At 42.0% G+C, this 19,333-nt stretch overlaps 1 pseudogene; it reads left to right on the forward strand.

Annotated features, from left to right (window-relative positions):
• Positions 1-5,613: 5,613 nt before the first annotated feature.
• On the forward strand, positions 5,614-6,709 carry LOC109945135 (two-component response regulator ORR6-like; annotated as a pseudogene).
• The last annotated feature ends 12,624 nt before the right edge of the window (positions 6,710-19,333 follow it).

The following is a 19,333-nucleotide window of genomic DNA, read 5'->3' on the forward strand; positions in this document are numbered from 1 at the left end:
CATCAATGGAAGAGGACGACTTGCTGGGAGAAGACCTGGTCGACTACGAGGCTTCTCCAGAACGCCCAGGTATGGATGTAAATATTATTACATTTTCGGCCGATTGTACTATCATCGGCGATGATGAACCTGTTGTTGCCCAGTTTGATTTTGGTCCTAAAGAAGCCGCCTTTACTAAACCAAAGGAATCGGTAAATCATTTAAAGCCGCTCTTCGTGCGCGGTCACATTGATGGGATACCGATTGCTAAGATGTTGGTAGACGGAGGGGCGGCTGTAAATCTAATGCCTTATTCATTATACAGAAAATTAGGTAAACAAGATGACGAACTTGTCAAGACCAACATGACCCTCAGCGGTGTTGGAACTGATAGTTCGATCAAAGCCAGGGGAGTCACGTCCGTTGAATTAACCATCGGGACTAAGACCCTTGCTGTTGCATTCTTCGTCGCTGATGTAGAAGGAAATTACAGTTTAATTCTAGGCAGAGATTGGATTCACGCCAATCAATGTATACCTTCTACATTACATCAAATGCTAATACAATGGGTAGGCGATGACATAGAACAAGTACATGCTGATGTATCGGCCTGCATCGCTGTGGCCGATGCCCCTGTACTCTGGACTTATGAGACTGCTACATGTCTCACAGGAGTAGATTTTTCTGATTATCAATTCATAAGTATAGATAAGAAAGGTTTCATTCCTGTAATGCTAGAGCCGATGGAGAATCGGCTAAATCCTAAATAAAGTTTAAATGATGAATACACACAAAGTTCATGAGTCTTTGGTCATGGACAGTTCGGCCGCCAAGGCCGGATGGTCTGGTCTTTCACGAAAGAGTTTGGACTTTAAGACCGAACATCTACCACAGCGAAAAGACAGTGTTACGGATGATCCGGTCCCCGAGACCGAAAAGTCCGCCATCACACAAAAATCATCTGATTCCTCTGTGGGGGACATGATAGAGGAATTCAGAGATCTTGATAAACTAGGACAGGGGTTTACATCGGCCGATCCTTTGGAGGAGATTGACATAGGAGATGGTAAAACTCCAAGGCCGACTTTTGTAAACAAGACCCTGGAGACCGATTCTAGGAATGAGATGATCGGTCTATTGAAGGAATATTCAGATTGCTTTGCTTGGAATTATACTGAGATGCCTGGATTAAGCCGAGAGATCGTAGAGCATCGGCTGCCTATTAAATCTGGTTTCAGACCTTTCAAGCAAAGAGATAGAACATTTCGTCCGGATCTTCTCCCACGCATCAAGGACGAAATCCACCGGCTGCTAGAAGCTGATTTTATCAGACCTTGCAGATACGCAGAGTGGGTCTCCAATATTGTGCCGGTGGAGAAGGAGACAGGTAAACTTAGAGTATGCATTGATTTTTGCAATTTAAATAGAGCAACTCCTAAAGACGAATATCCCATGCCCATAGCCGACACATTAATCAATAATGCATCAGGAAATAGAATTATTAGCTTCCTTGATGGTAATGCCGGATATAATCAGATTTTCATGGCCGAAGAAGATGCGTCTAAAACGGCCTTTATATGTCCAGGTTTCATTGGTTTATTTGAGTGGGTTGTCATGACATTTGGTCTGAAAAATGCTGGTGCTACTTATCAGAGGGCTATGAATTTGATCTTCCATGAGTTGTTAGGAAACACTGTGGAAGTCTACATTGATGATATTGTAGTCAAATCGGCTGAGTTTAGTTCTCATATAGCTGATTTGCGCAAAGCCTTTGATAAAATGCGTCGGTATGGTTTAAAAATGAACCCACGTAAATGTGCTTTTGGAGTGTCGGCTGGTAAGTTTTTAGGATTTGTCATCCATGAACATGGTATAGAAATAGACCCTGACCGAATCAAGTCTATTCGGAATGTGGGGCCTCCGACTTGTAAGGTCGAAGTACAGAGGTTTCTCGGCAAGGTGAATTATTTACGAAGGTTTATTTCTAACCTAGCCGGGAAGATTGATGCCTTCACCCCTATCCTTCGGCTTAAGAACGATGCTGAATTCACTTGGGGGGCAGAGCAGTAGGAAGCATTTGATCTCATTAAGAAATACTTGTCTTCGGCTCCCGTGTTAAAAGCACCACAAGTAGGAGCACCATTCAGATTATACATTGCAACTGAAGACAAGGTTATTGGGGTTGTTCTGACACAAGAAACTGAGGAGAAGGAGCATGTGGTGACATATCTAAGCCGAAGGTTGGTGGATGCTGAAACAAGGTACACTTTTATTGAAAAGTTATGCTTGTGCTTGTTTTATGCATGCACCAAATGTAGATGTTATTTACTGTCTAGTCATTGCACTGTTTCTGGTCAAGCCGATGTAATCAAATACATGTTGCATAACCCAATTATGAGTGGTAGAATTGGTAAGTGGGCTTATGCACTCATAGAATATGACTTGGCTTATGAACCATTGAAATCTATGAAAGACCAAGTCGTAGCGGATTTTATTGTAGAACATTGGGTTAATGATATTCATGAACTAGACATGTCATACCTCACTATTACTCCTTGGACTTTATATTTTGATGGATCGGTTTGCAATGAAGGGCAAGGAATTGGCATTGTGCTTGTTTCACCAAGTAATGTCTCCTTTGACTTCTCTAGCCGATTGAAAACTTATTGCACTAATAATCAAGCTGAATATGAGGCCCTCCTATTCGGTTTAGAACTTTTAAATGGTATGGGAGTAAAACATGTGAAGGTATTTGGTGATTCTCAGCTGGTTGTCCAACAAGTGTTAGAAGAATATCAATGTCTTGATGGTACTCTAAATAGTTATCTTGAGAAATGTTGGAGCATAATCCATTCTTTTGACGAATTCAGTATTCGACATATCTCTAGAGTTGAGAATCATAGAGCTAACGATTTGGCACAAGATGCATCAGGTTATCGGATAAAGAGAGGGAAATTTCACAAAACTGAAAATCTGATAACCGGTGCAGAGCCAAATTCCTAGGTCGCGGACCGTCCGCGTGATGACGCCGGACCGTCCGAGGTTACCAGAAATGTTCTCTTAATCGATTCGGCTGACAATGAAGCCGATGCAAGTGATTGGAGGACACCTATACTTAATTATTTGCAAAATCCCGATATCAGGATAGATAAGAACATTCGACGAACAGCTTTCAAGTATGTTTTGATGAGTGATGAATTTTACCGTCGAACGGTTAATGATGTCCTGCTTAAGTGCTTGGGCCCAGATGATGCTATATTAGCCATGGCCGAAGTGCATGAAGGAATTTGTGGTACCCATCAATCAGCTCCAAAGATGAAGTGGTTGTTGCGAAGGTCTGGTTTTTATTGGCCTAGTATGATAGCTGATTGTTTCAAGTACTACAAGGGGTGCCAAGTGTGTCAAAAATTCGGCGACCTACAGTTGGTACCTGCAGCCAAATTACATCCTATCATCAAGCCTTGGCCGTTCAGAGGATGAGGATTAGACTTTATTGGAGAAATTCATCCTTCATCATCAAAGGGGCATCGGTTTGTGTTAGTTGCCACTGACTATTTCACCAAATGGACTGAAGTCGTTGCTCTAAAGAACATGACGCACAAGGAGGTAATTGAGTTCATAACTGAGCATATTATTCATAGATTCGGCATTCCCCAGACCTTGACTACAGATCAAGGTACTTCTTTTATGTCAAAGGAGGTACGTGAATTTGCTGAATTATACAAAATTAAGCTGCTTAATTCGTCTCCATATTATGCTCAGGCCAATGGACAGGCCGAGTCTAGTAATAGGACGTTGATTAATTTGATAAAGAAGAAGGTATCTGATAATCCTAAATATTGGCATAAGATTTTGTCTGAAGCTTTATGGGCTCATAGAATATCTAAACATAGTGCTACTAAAGTATCTCCTTTTGAGCTTGTCTATGGGCAGGAAGCAGTGTTACCTGTGGAAATAAGTTTGAATGCTGTCAGGTTTGCCAGACAAAATGATCTAACTGCTACTGATTATTATAATTCAATGATGGATAATATTGATGAGGTGACCGACAAGAGGATGATAGCTTTGGGAGCAATAGAAAAGGACAAGATCATGGTAGCCAGGGCCTACAACAAGAAGGTCAAAGCAAAATCATTTCAAGTACGAGACTTGGTGTGGAAGACCATTCTGCCTCTAAGGAATAAAGACCGAAAGTTCGGGAAATGGTCGCCAAGCTGGGAGGGTCCTTATAAAGTGAAACAGGTGATGTCTGGTAACGCTTATTTACTACAAACATTACAAGACAAGGATTTACCTAAGGCTTTGAATGGACGTTTCCTCAAACAGTACCATCCTAGTATGTGGCAAGATGCCTAAGAAAACCGATGTGATCACATCGAGTTAGTTGCTTTTGGTTCGCCCAGCTCCACCAAAAGGCAGGGGCATATGTTCGAACCAGAAATGAGCCGGCGGACTGTCCGGCCCTGAGGCCGGACGGTCCGCGGTCCGGACGGTCCGCGCCTGTGGGCCGGACGGTCTGCGCGTGCGCAGAGCAGATTAGGGTTCCGAGTTTTGTGCTACGGTTGTTAGCTATATTCGCGGGATTAGCTCGGAATCAGTTGTGTAAAGGGTCCAGCCCCCCTCCTCTATAAATAGAGAGGTCTACGGCCGATTTGTATATCAACAATCGAATCAATACAACTTCTATTTCGCATTTTATCCTAGGAGTAGTTCTAGTCTAGTTTAGGTTTAGCCTTCCAATCCCCAATTCTTCGTCTCTCTTCGACCCTACGTCGATTAGAGGAGTCTAGGTCGGCCGGCCCGAGCCTAGACACCACCTGGGATCTCTCCTCCCCGACGGGGTCCCTCCCGGGAGCGAGATCCAGGCGCCGTCGGCGGTCTTCCGCCGCCCCTGCGCACGCGCGGACCGTCCGGCCGTCAGGCAGGGAACTCGGGCTCCTGCACCAGGTCGCGGACCGTCCGGCCCTGTGCCGCGGACCGTCCGCGCCTGACCAGAAAGCACCGCCGCCTCGCACCAGGCCGCGGACCGTCCGCCCCTGTGCAGAGAGCACCGCCGCTGGTTCTCTTGAGTAATTGGCGCCTCCAAAAAGGCGTCAACATATATATATATATATATATATATATATATATATATATATATATATATATATATATATATATATATATATATAAAGCCTTGACCCTCACCCGATCAGTCCACAAGATGTTTCAGATGCATCGTCCGATCCATTCAATATGACGTCAATAGACTTTATGCTTTGTTGTACACAAGTTTACGTTTATTTTGTCATACTGTCTGAAACCGCCTCTCCTGTACTATCATATAAAACCGACTGCGACGACTGCTTTGCACAAGAGGACTAGGGTTTCAGCGGCGGCGGTTGCACGAGACTTGAGCGAGTGCGGGGAAGCAGGCAAGACGGCGACGGACGGGCGTGCTGTGAATATCTGACCACTAGCTTGGTCGCGGACGCCTCCCCGCAAGGACGCGGGCATGGCGGCATGGGATCTTCCCACCAGCCATCTCCTTAGGCTTCACCTCCACCGCCACCGCTGTCACTACCGAGCCCCATTCCCCGATCTGAAGCACCTCAAACCACCGCTCTGCCCAGATCCAGATCCACCATCTCTACAATGGCCGCCGCCGCACCAGCGTCTATGGCGCCGTCCCCTGCGCCCAAGGCTAGCGACATCAGGAAGGCGGTGATGCCCGTGGACGCGTCGGAGCTGGAGAAGCACGTGCTGGCGGTGGACGACGGCTCCGTGGACCGCGCAGTGATTGCTAGGATCCTGCGCGGCTCTAGGTACAGGGTGACCGCCGTGGATTTAGCAACACGCGCACTGGAGCTGGTCATGCTGGGCCTACTCCCCGACGTCAGCATGATCATCACCGACTACTGAATGCCCGGGATGACCGGGTACGAGCTGCTCAAGCGCGTCAAGGAGTCGACATCGCTCAGGGGCATCCCCGTCGTCATCATGTCGGCGGCGCTCAGGGGCATCCCCATCGTGATTTATATATTTTCAAACAAAATTTTACGATACCTCTTATTGCATTTTACGTTTTCACTAAAAAGCAAGTGCCACATTCATCGTTACAAAACAGATCGTTGATTTACGCTAAAATTCGTATTCATTTACGTTGTTTCGGATCACGTTTTACGCTTAAATCCACCTGAGCTAGAACCCGAGCACGATCGGAGCGCACGATTTTCACGCCGTAATTTAGGCTCCATTCGTTGTTACGAAATAGATTGATGATGTACGCTAAAATTTGTACCCATTTACGCTATTTTGGTCACGTTTTACGTTGAAATCTGACCGAGCCAGAATCCTTGCACGATCGAACGTGTGCAATTTTCACGCCGTAATTTTCGGGCCCTAATCGCTGTTACGAAACAGGTCTATAATTTATGTAAATTTCGTATTCATTTACACTATTTCGGTTCGTGTTTTATGATTAAATCCACTCGAGCCAGAACCCTAGCACGATCGGAGCGCGTGTTTTTCGCGCCGTAATTTGAGCCTCATTCGTCGTTACGAAACAGATCGACGATTTACGTGGTAACCGTCCCACATTTATCGTGAACTTATAACACTACTTTCCTAATTTGAAACCAACTCAGATCTACGCACACACTGGTCATGTGTATACAATAGCATAAATGGTCTGACGTCGCGATATTGCATGGTTTATACTGTTACGTTTCATGTTCTTATGCAGTCGTAAACACTGAACAAACTTGTAAAGCCATCCCACGTGATTTGCACGTCAGCAGATTTTTTTGCAAGATTTATGCACATTATTCAATCTATTTATCCTGGTATAAATACTGACGCATGCATAGGTGAACTGCCTTCCCAGATTCGTTGCATGGTATATGCAAATTCTATAATTCGGTTATACCAGCATAAATGCTGACGCAATCACGCGGGTGGTGGCCTATCCACGTTCTGGCTAGAGCTTCCCCTACTAATCGAAGCCCGGGGTTTGCATTACCTCGATATATATATATATATATATATATATATATATATATATATATATATATATATATATATATATATATATATATATATATATAAGCACCGAACATTTTAGTTATTAATCCAACTATAAAAGTATATGTCGATTACGATGATACGAATAATATGCTTCTAGTGTAGCAGAGAACATCAAAGGATAATAACGCTAGTAGAAAATAAAGTTTCAATTTAGTCTGCTAGTTTTGGTTAGAGTTAAGATCTAATACTAATATGACCATTAAGTAAAGGTGCATCTAACATTGATTCACAAGGAAAGTAACCCTTATTTAGTTGGACATATGTTTTAGCTGAGATGGTCACACACTTGATGACTTGAAGACTAACTAAGAGACCTTGGGTTTGAATCCCACACCTCCACTAATTTTTTTTGTTGTCTGATGAAGACGTATCAAAAGTTGTAGTACTCGACAAAATCTACATTTTTGTACTTGTCAATCTTTTAAGTATTTTGACGAAGAAACATTTGACTCACAAGATTATGAAGACATATTTTATATCAAAGTTGTAGTACTCGACGTGATCTATAACTTTGTTGTTGACAATTTTTTTTAAATTATTTTGTCAAAGAAATATTTGACGCACAATATTGTATAGAGTTAACACAAGGATTTCATATGCTCTAGTCACAAGTGAGTGTGTAGTGGTAGAAAACGACCTCAGATGGAAAAATGATCACAACATGAGTTGTAGATCTTGAACAGTTATGCAATTTGCAATTTATACCTTTTTTATTTGAAGTTATTCAGTTCCAAAATATTTGATTCACATAATTTGATAGAGTTAATAATAAAAGAACCCATATGTTCTATGGTCACCGGTGTAGTGGTAGAAAAATGACCTTAGATGGATAAATAACTAAAACAAAAGTTATAGATCTTAAAAAGTCATGCAAATTTATAGTTGACAACATTTTCATTTGAAATCATCTATCCAACAAAAGTACAATTAAATCACTCATATTTAAAAAATCTATTTTTTCAAACAATTTTGGATAGAGAAATAACTAAAATACAAATTGCAAATCTCAAAATTTTATGCAACTTTATAGTTAATAATTTTCAATTTGAAATCATCCAGCAAAGAAAAATTATATTTGAATTTTCTCATATATATTCAAATCATATTTGAAATCCAAATTCTTCAGATGACCTCAAATGAAGAAATGACCAAAATGAATGTTCTAAATCCCAAATAGTTAAAAAAATTTGTAGTTGAAAACTTTTTATTTGAATTTGTTTAGGGTCTTAAACTATCTATTTTAAAATTGGATAAACATAAAATAGATATGACAAATATTCCAAATAGAGCTGCAGTGGTTTGGGAATTAACACACGAGGGCTTAGGTCTTGAGCTCGAGCGTATGGCGGCCATGAAGCGTGTGTTTTGGGTGATGGGGGTTTCTAATAACCTAACAACGATAAGGAGATCTAGAGCAGTGAAAGATTATTTCTCTAGTGGCAAGAATTTAATAATTTGGATCATCAAATGAATAGTGTCCATATATTTATGTGGCAATCTTAGCAACCCATTATTGATCACCAAATGAATGAATCTAGGGTGCCAAATTAAATCCCAAGCCAGATTAAACCAAAGATTAACCAAATGATAAGCAATGCAAGTCACCAATTGGCAATGTATGACTCACTAGTCACCATACCTAGGAGTGGGCATTTTAAAACAGAAAATTGAACCCGATGCCGAATCGTGAATAGATAGAATTGTTGGTATATTCGGGTTTGATTCCTAAATGTGCTATATGTTGAGTTATGAGTTAGGGTTCAGTTCTTAGCCTTTAAAACCCAAACAAACCGAATAACTTGAAATATAGAAAAGTTCTTGGTGTGTGATAATACTATTATATGGTTTATGAACTTATTAGCTAAAAATTATGATGTCGTATTTATTTATTTTTGATAATGGAAATAAATTCCAGCCTTTTGCACTCGTTGTTATAATAGTACTTTTATTTAATTAAGATGTTTATATTTATGATGTCATATTTATGATAATATATATATATCTATATACTATTTTTTATAGTCACTTGTTATAATAGTACTTCTATTTAATTATTCATTGCATGAATTTTAACAAAAGACTTTATTTGGTCTATTCCGTCGATCCAATAAATTGAATCGAAATTGTCGATCTATTCAACTTCGGTTTATGATGTTACTTCAGAAACTTTAGTCCATATTTTTTAGAATCTAAAATTTCAAAAATTTGAATAGACTGAATGTCCACCCCTAACCACACCAAAGCCCCACCAGCCGGCATCCCAGCCGGTGCTCGGTAAAAAGAAGACGAGCGACCGATCGGCCTAGCAGGTTTTACGGCTGCTAAAACAAAAGGCAACCAAGCAGAAACTGATAAAGCAGTCGAATCCGGCTATAGACGTGTTCTGAGCATAATTGGATAGGCAGGCCCTTTTCTTGCTGCTTCGAACGCAACAGTTTTTGTTGCAAGTGCAACATGGCACGGCATCACGTCACGTAGAGTAGAGACATCTTCTGTTTTGAACTGAAGAAGAAAAGTTAGTACACCTAGTAATAACGCATGGAAATGATGTACAACTGGGAGGTAATGCATGCAAAATCTTGATAAACTTTGTGGCAAAGTTGGTGGAGAAGGAAACAATTAAAACTGCGCCAAAGTATTTGTGATGTGGCATGCACAAGAGTAGCCCTACAACCAAACAAATCAATTTGTATGCATGAAGCAAAAATGTTGTGATGATTTAAATGTGCAAGTCAGCACATATCCATAGGGTCTGTTTGGTTCTCGTCTAACTACGTCATAACTTATCTAGGGTTAGTCGACCAAATTGAAGAACTAAACTTAGACCAAAATAAATTTAGGCAAATTATGACAAGTTAGACAACGAACCAAACAAGCCCTATATAAGTATATTATTTCCTATGTTCTCTTTTATAAAGTGCAATTTAACACAATAAGTTCCCTGAATTATACCTTGACAACTTATTAATTTATTCTATATTAATATTATATTACTTATTTTTTATGATTAAATAGTATATTTAACTATAAATTTAATCATATCAAGTTTGAATTATGATAATTTAGAAAAAATGTTAAATTATTGGTTAAATTTTTTGAAGCTTGAATCTTGGCATGTGTGTGCATTTTATAGAAGGGAAAGGAATGAAGAGAGTAATGCATAAGGAAAACCAAGTACACGACCACCCTGAAAACCAAGAGAGTAATGCATAAGGATGTTTGCCTAGTGTGCGTGGCAAGGGGCCTTTGCGCAATGCACGATGCAAACTAAGGTAATAATATGTAAACCAGGGTAATAAATTATGCAACTTTGTAGGACACCAGAACCCATTTTGTTAGGTTTAATATGTAAAATACACATATAGTTTTTTAGTTTAGGTTCTAGGAAGTGTGCCTCCCCCTCTTTCTTTTATGTCGGGTGCACGTGATATTGTCATTTTTAAGCTTTTACAAGCAGTGATGAGGATATAATAACCATAAAAAGACAATAACTAATTACTTCGATTTTCTTTCTAGATAGTGCCACAAGGTATACGAAGTTACGAACACAACAACATTTTGATTCCACCTGTCATTTGGCCACTTCACCTATCGATTGGGAGGACAAGAAGGTGCCATTGGAGCGGGGAGATCGATGGGTGATGAGGTTTAGGATTTACGGGACAAAATGAATGGGATGATGAAGAGGAAACAAAACGATTGTTATCTAGGTCTAACACAAATGTATGAAAATATTTATTCCATGTTAAAAGCACATATGTCTTTAGTTGGATTTCGGTGATAAAGCATAGTACTAGAATATCGTGACTAACATGTATTTTACATAGACAAATTAAGTTAGGTCATAGTAATAGTGATTAATTAGGATTATATGGTTTTCATTCCCCTATTGATGATATTCAACTATCAATTTTTAAATGATAAGCACGAAGGTGAAGGATTGGCTAGTTCTAAGTGACAATGAAGTTGATGGACACAGAGAATTGTGATAGGACCTTTATTTTTCCTTTGGCCATACCATAAAGGGACATGAATGGTTAGCTTGACCTGGATAAATCTAGTGGTGATGCCACCAATAAAATTTAGTACCATGCAACTTTATGAAAGCCAAGATAAGTTTGTGATCAAGTGAGTTGGTAGCATTGTAGTAGCATCATATCGTGCATCGAATATGATGCACTAGACATGAGGTTGCCTTGTTTAGAAATGTGAGAATACACACTTGTCTAATGTGCACTAGGTATGCACAACAGAAAGGGTAACCAGATAGCATTCTAGACGAGCGTGAGTGGCTATACACTCACCAGACATATCTAGTGTGGCACTAGTCATGACACCAGACAGAGCACCCAGAGAGGGTTGTAGTTGAGCATGAGAGGCTGAGTACTCACATGACATGTTTGTGTGGCACCAAATATGGAAACAAATAGGGCACTCATAGAGGTTTGCAACTGCGCACCATGAGCATTATACTCATTGGACATGCTCGATGAGGCACCAATTAGAGCACCGAACATCAGTACAGTAACGTCTTGTTTGAGAAACCGCCATTAGAGATGCATTTGTCTAGTGTAGGAAGTAGGTGTGCATTAGATATGTTCGTTGTACCCATGAAAGTTTAGTGGAGAGGCAATAGCTAGTTTCTTGCATATATACCCCTCCATATCATACATTCTTTTTCTCATTGGTTCAGCTAAAGAAACCATTTAGACTAGAGGAGAGATCCTTTTGTAAGTGCATCGTTTCTATTTATCGGATTTGGTGAATAAATGATGATACACTTAAAAACTAACAATATTTAATGAGATTTATAGTTACATACAATTGTGAAAAGTGCAAATAAAATATGAGAACCCTCAATTCTAACTTTGTGAAACTTGTGGCACCACAGTTCAATTTGAGAGAGTTTAATTCTAGTTCTTATTTATTTAATCTTATCTTAATTATAGAATGTTGTACTATTAAGAGGGATAAAAAATCATTACTTTTATGTGCCAAAAATATGCTCAAAATTTTTTTCTCATCAACTTCTAAAACTCCCAAAACTACTCCAAAAAGATCCCTTAATAATCGTCTATCAAGAGAAAGTTTGCTTGTTATTCTATTCATATATTCCCTAACTGTCGGTGTTTATGACCTGACCGTGCACCACGGGGTTCCCCACGTAGTGCTTTTGAGTAGGACGACGTCATTGATTGCGACTCGATGGTACATGCTGGCATACGTCGGAGCATACAAGAGTTTATACAGGTTCAGGCTGCGGAAATGTGTAACACTCTTCTACCTGTTGAGGCTGAGTATTTAGTGTTGCTAGTGTACAAGGGTTACAGACGAGCTGTGGGCAGTGGAGGGTGAGTTCTCTAGTTGATCTAGTTGTGGCGTGGTTGCTATGGGAAAGCTAGTGAGCTATGAGGCGACGATGGGATGTGACGAGCTGAGAGATATGAGCCGAGATGAGATCGTAGGGGCACCTCCTCGACCTTATATAGACGATCAGAGGGTTATCCCTTATAAGTCGTGATGACTATAACTCTACTTGAATCCTCATTTTAATGCGGCATGCATTCTTACTTATCTAGATTTCAGTTGCCCTTCATCTGAGTCATCTCCGAGTATCTAGCACTTCTGGTATGCTCAACCTTCTTGCCCGAGGCATCAACGCATGACTCGGTCGTCCGGTCTTCACCTCCCCTGGTCGAGCTCATCCAGCTTGGTAGCGGCCCTAGGGCATGCCTTGCTAAGCAAGTCATCGGGAGGCCAATCAAGCGGCCCATGGAACGTTTCTACGCTCCCGCCCGAGGTCAGCCTCGGGCGAGTCACGACTGCATATCCCACCCAAGGTTGGCCTTAAGCGAGTCGTGACTACTTCTCCCGCCCAGAGCTGGCTTCGGACGAGTCGTGACTATATCTCCCGTCCGAGGATGGCCTCAGGCGAGTTGGAACAACGCCCCCCGTCCGAGGTTGGCCTCAGGCGAGACAAAACTATGTCTTCCGTTCGAGGTTGGCCTCGGGCGAGATGGGACTACATCTCTCGTCCGAGGTTGGCCTCGGATGAGAGAAACTGCATCTTCTTCCCAGATCTAGCCTTGGGCGAGACATAACAGTATCTCCCATCTGAGGTTGTCCTCTGGCGAGACGAAACAACATCTCCCGTCCGAGGTTGGCCTCAAGCAAGATGAAACAACATCTCCCGTCCGAGGTTGGCCTTGAGTGAGACGGAACAACGTCTCTATGCTCGTAAGGACCCGGGGGATATCTATCTCCCACAATAACCCATCAGAATTTTTGGACACCACCTTGAATTTTTTTAGTGAAGTTTCTTTTCCCCTTTAGAATTTTTTGCCCCTCCTCATTTTCGAGCATCAACCTAATTTTCAAAAATTGCTACCCTATAAGCACCTTCCTCCCTCTCAAAATTTTTGACTCCCCAACTTAGAAATTCTGAGATGGGTGAGAGCACCTAGAGGGGGGTGAATAGGTGATCCTGTAAAATCAAACACTAAATAGCCACAAACTTGATTATTAAAGTGTTAGTGTAACCAAGTGGCTATGGAGCGAGCTTGTGCGAACAAAACAATCACAGAAAAGCAACACATGAGACACGCGATTTTTATCCCGTGGTTCGGCCAAGTAACACTTGCCTACTTTCACGTTGTGGCGTCCTGATGGACGAGGGTTGCACTCAACCCCTTTCAAGTGATCCAATGATCGACTTGAATACCACGGTCTTTTATTTGAGTATTCTTCCCATTTGCGTGGAATCTCCACAAGTTGGAGCCTCTCGCTCTTACAATATAGATCACAAAGAAAGCACAAGAGTAAGGATGGGAGAGCAACACACGCAAGACCCAAATCCACAGCGCACACACGCACACAAGTGAAGAAGTGAGCACACAAACACAGCTCAAGGAGTTTACAACTCGAACAGTGCTCAAATCTCAAGAATGATGATCTGATTGCGTGAATGCAGAGTCTAGGCGTCTTAGGATGTTTCTTGTAAGCTTGGTGTACTGCTCCATGTGCCTAGGGGTCCTTTTATAGCCCCAAGGCAGCTAGGAGCCGTTGAACATCAATTTGGTAGGCAATTCTTGCCTTCTGTCGAGTGGTGCATCGGACAGTCCGGTGCACCACCGGACAGCCACTGTAGCAGTCCGGTGCTCGATTTCCTTCCATACCGGGCGCAGCCGACCGTTGGTCCTTGGGACCGGTTGGCGCACTGGACACTGTCCGGTGCACACCGGACAGTCCGGTGTGCCCAACTGACCGTTGGCGCGGACCATGTGTCGCGCGTTGATCGCGCGGACGACCGTTGGCTGCTGGCGCTGTTGACTCACGAGACAGTCCGGTGAATTATAGCCGCGTGGCTCCACCATTTTCCAAGAGCAGCCGGTTCACCGTTGACCAGCCTGGGGCACCAGACAGTGTCCGGTGCACCACCGGACCGTCCGGTGTGCCAGGCCCGAGCTGGTGTTGGCTGTACTTTACCAACTCTTCTCCAATTCAAATCTTCTTTTCTTGGCATTGTTTCTAGCACTTAGATAACCATGTTAGTATTCAAAAACAATTCACTAAGTCTAGAAACATACCTTGTTCTTGATTTCACACTTCTCACTCATTTGGCACATAAGAACTCACTCAATATGTGTTGGACATCTAATCACCAAAATACTTATAGAAATGGCCCAAGGGCACATTTCCCTTTCAATCTCCCCCTTTTTGGTGATTTATGCCAACACATAAAAAAGCAACAAAAAAAGTGCAACATCAATGCAAATGAAGACCAATTCCCTTTTTACTTAAGATTTGGCATATTTGGATCACTCTTTGCCACCACTTGGTTTGTTTTTGCAAATCAAATTCTTTTTCCTATCTCTAAGTCAAACACCCTTGTTTGGGCAAGTTGAGAGATATTTCAAGAGTAAAATTGATCAAGTGCCAAAAAATCCCCCTTTCCCCATAATCAAAATTCTCCCCCATAAGAGACCAAATTTTGCAATAAGAGTATTTTGACAAAAACCAAATTCTAACTCCTCTATTTTCAAAATTCACAAGTGGTTGGCTGATCCAGTTGCTTTGGCCCTTAATTTATCCCCCTTTGGCAATTGGCCCTTTAACCCCATTGCCTTACCAAAATGTCAATTAAGAACAGAAAGACAATGAGAGCACAAGTACGAACTTGGAATTAAATACACTAATACCAGAGTGCAGTGGAAGTCTTGTCGTCGTCCAAGTTCATTTTCCCTTTCAATGTACCTTCGAGACTATATCAAGTGTACTCAAGCAAATAAGTTAGTCTCAAAGGGGTCAAGTTGTAGCACATCTCCCCCTAAATATGTGCATCATTTGCATATGGACTTGTGAGGTCCGAGGATGACTTGTACAACTTGAGCACCATAAATAGACAACAAATAATGTAAATGCTCAAAGTAACATGATCAAAGGCATATACTACATGTATGCTATAGATCAATCCAAGTTACGCGAATCTAAGACATTTAGCTCACTACGCAATCTACAAAACTTTTTCTCCTCTAAAGGTTTGGTGAAGATATCGGCTAGCTGGTTCTCGGTGCTAATGTGTTACACATCGATATCTCCCTTTTGCTGGTGGTCTCTCAGGAAGTGATGCCGGATGTCTATGTGCTTAGTGCGGCTGTGTTCAACAGGATTATGCGCCAAGCGGATTGCACTCTCATTATCATATAGAAGTGGGACTTTGCTCAGATTGTATCCAAAGTCCCGGAGGGTTTGCCTCATCCAAAATAGTTGTGCGCAACACTGTCCTGCGGCAACGTACTCGGCCTCAGCGATGGATAGGGCAACAAATGTTTGTTTCTTGGAACTCTAGGACACCAGGGACCTTCCTAGAAATTGGCACATCCTTGATATGCTCTTCCTATCAACCTTGCACCCGGCATAATCGGAGTCTGAGTATCCAATCAAGTCAAAGGTAGATCCCTTTGGATACCAGATCCCGAAGCAAGGCGTAGAAACTAAATAGCTAAGAATTCGCTTAATGGCCACAAGGTGACATTCCTTAGGGTCGGATTGAAATCTAGCACACATGCATACACTAAGCATAATGTTCGGTCTACTAGAACAAAGATATAGTAATGAGCCTATCATTGACCGGTATGCCTTTTGATCAACGGACTTACCTCCTTTGTTGAGGTCAAGATGCCCGTCAGTTCCGATCGGTGTCTTCGTGGGCTTGGCGTCCTTCATCCCAAACCTCTTGAGAAGATCTTGAGTGTACTTCATTTGGAAGATGAAAGTGCCATCCTTGAGTTGCTTCACTTGGAATCCAAGGAAGTAGGTCAACTCGCCCATCATCGACATCTCGAACTTTTGCATCATCACCCTGCTAAACTCCTCACAGGACTTTTGATTAGTAGAACCAAATATTATGTCATCGACATAAATTTGGCAAACAAAAAGATCACCATTGTATGTCTTTGTGAAAAGAGTGGGATCGGCGTTCCCAACCTTGAAAGCATTAGAAATAAGGAAATCTCTAAGGCATTCATACCATGCTCTTGGGGCTTGTTTAAGTCCATAGAGCGCCTTAGAGAGCTTATATACATGGCCAGGATACCTGTCATCCTCAAAGTTAGGGGGTTGTTCCACGTATACCTCCTCCTTGATTGGCCCATTGAGGAAAGCGCTCTTCACGTCCATTTGGAACAGCCTAAAATAATGGCGAGCAGCATAGGCTAATAAAATTCAAATTGACTCTAACCTAGCCACAAGAGCAAAAGTCTCCTCGAAATCCAAACCTGCGACTTGGGCATAACCTTTTGCCACAAGTCGATCCTTGTTTCTTGTCACCACCCCGTGCTCATCTTGCTTGTTGCGGAACACCCACTTGGTTCCCACAACGTTTTGCTTTGGACGCGGTACCAGGCTCCAGACTTCATTTTTTTGAAGTTGTTGAGCTCTTCCTGCATGGCCAACACCCAGTCCGGATCCTGCAAGGCCTCTTCTACCCTGAAAGGATCAATAGAAGAGACAAACGAGTAATGCTCACAAAAAGTAGCTAATCGTGAGCGAGTGGTTACTCCCTTGCTGATTTCACCCAAAATCTGGTCGACGGGGTGATGTCTTTGGATTGACGCCCAGACTTGAGTTGGAGGGGCCTGTGGTGCTTCTTCCTCCATAACATGTTCTTCCTATGCTCCCCCTTGATCCTACCCCTCTTCTTGAGGTACCTGTACATCGTCTTGAGTTGGGGGATGCACCAGTGTCGAGGAAGAAGGTTGATCTTGTTCCTGTAGTTCCTGTGGTCGCATATCTCCTATCGCCATCGTTTGCATTGCGGCTGTCGGAACATCTTCATCTATGTCATCAAGATCAACTTGCTCTCTTGGAGAGCCATTAGTCTCATCAAATACAACGTCGCTAGAGACCTCAACTAATCTCAATGATTTGTTGAAGACCCTATACACCTTTGTATTTGAGTCATATCCTAGTAAAAAACCCTTCTACTACCTTGGGAGCAAATTTAGAATGTCTACCTTTCTTCACCAGAATGTAGCATTTGCTCCCAAATACACGAAAGTAAGAGACCTTGGGTTTGTTACCAGTAAGGAGTTCGTAGGAGGTCTTCTTGAGAAGGCGATGTAGATAGAGTCGGTTTATGGCGTGGCAGGCTGTGTTCACAACTTCCGACCAAAACCGCTCAAGCGTCTTGAACTCTCCAAGCATTGTTCTCGCCATGTCAATTAGCATCCTGTTCTTCCTCTCTACCACACCGTTTTGTTGTGGTGTGTAGGGAGCAGAGAACTCGTGCTTGATGCCTTCCTCCTTAAGAAACTCTTCAACTTATAGATTTTTGAACTTGGATCCATTGTCGCTTCTTATCTTCTTCACCTTTAACTCAAATTCATTTTGAGCTCTCCTTAAGAAACGCTTTAGAGTCCCTTGGGTTTCTGACTTATCCTGTAAAAAGAATACCCAAGTGAAGCGGGAAAAATCATCAACAATTACAAGACCATACTTACTTCCCTCGATGCTGAGGTAGGCAACGGGTCCGAAGAGATCCATGTGAAGAAGCTCCAGTGGTCTTGATGTTGTCATCACATTCTTGTTGTGGTGAGTGCTTCCCACCTGTTTTCCTGCCTGACATGCTGCACAAGGTCTGTCTTTCTCAAAACAGACATCGGTTAGTCCTAACACATGATCTCCCTTTAGAAGCTTATGAAGGTTCTTTATCCCAACATGTGCTAGACGGCGATGCCAAAGCCAGTCCATATTTGTCTTAGCTATTAAGCATGCATCTAGATCGGCATTCTCTTTCAAAAAAATCAACTAAGTAGAGCTTATCGTCTAGTACACCCTTAAAAGCTAATGAACCATCACTTCTTCTAAAGACAGATACATCTACATTTGTGAATAGACAATTATAACCCATGATACATAATTGACTCATAGATAACAAATTATACCCGAGCGATTCAACTAAAAACACATTAGAGATAAAATGCTCAGATGTGATGGCTATCTTTCCCAATCCTTTGACCTTGCCTTGGTTCCCATCTCCAAAGATGATCGAATCCTGGGAATCCTTGTTTTTGACGTAGGAGGTGAACATTTTCTTCTCCCCCGTCATGTGTTTTGACGTAGGCGGTGAACATTTTCTTCTCCCCCGTCATGTGGTTCGTGCATCCGTTGTCGATAATCCAGCTTGAGCCCTCTGATGCATAAACCTGCAAGGCAATTTAAGCTTGGGTTTTAGGTACCCAACTCTTGTTGGGTCCTACAAGGTTAGTCACAATAACTTTTGGAATCCAAATACAAGTCTTGTCTCCCTTGCATTTGGATCCCAATTTTCTAGCTACTACTTTTGCATTTTTACATGAAAGTACAAAGGAAGTATCGCAAGTATGGTAAACAGTAGTAGGACCATTGCAAACTCTCCTAGGCGCATGAGACACAACATGATTACGCCTGGGCCTATTTCTACCATAATCATAAGTGGAACTAGAAGCAACCATAACATGAGAAGTATGATAACCAGGTAGAACAACATGATCATAGAATCTATCATTATGAGCATGCCTAGTAAATTTTCTATCATAAATATAAGCATGATTCTTTTGAGAACTACTATCCATAGGAGCCTTCCCTTTCTCCTTGTTGAGAACGGGAGTCCTTTGGCTCGTTAAGTTCTTGGTTTCCTTTCGAAAACCAAGCCCATCCTTAATTGAGGGGTGTCTACCAACAGTGTAGGCATCCCTAGCAAATTTTAGTTTATCATAATCCATTTTGCAAGTCTTAAGTTGAGCATTAA

The sequence above is a fragment of the Zea mays genome, chromosome 3 (genome assembly GCF_902167145.1).
Source record: "Zea mays cultivar B73 chromosome 3, Zm-B73-REFERENCE-NAM-5.0, whole genome shotgun sequence".
NCBI classification, from domain to species: Eukaryota; Viridiplantae; Streptophyta; class Magnoliopsida; order Poales; family Poaceae; genus Zea; species Zea mays.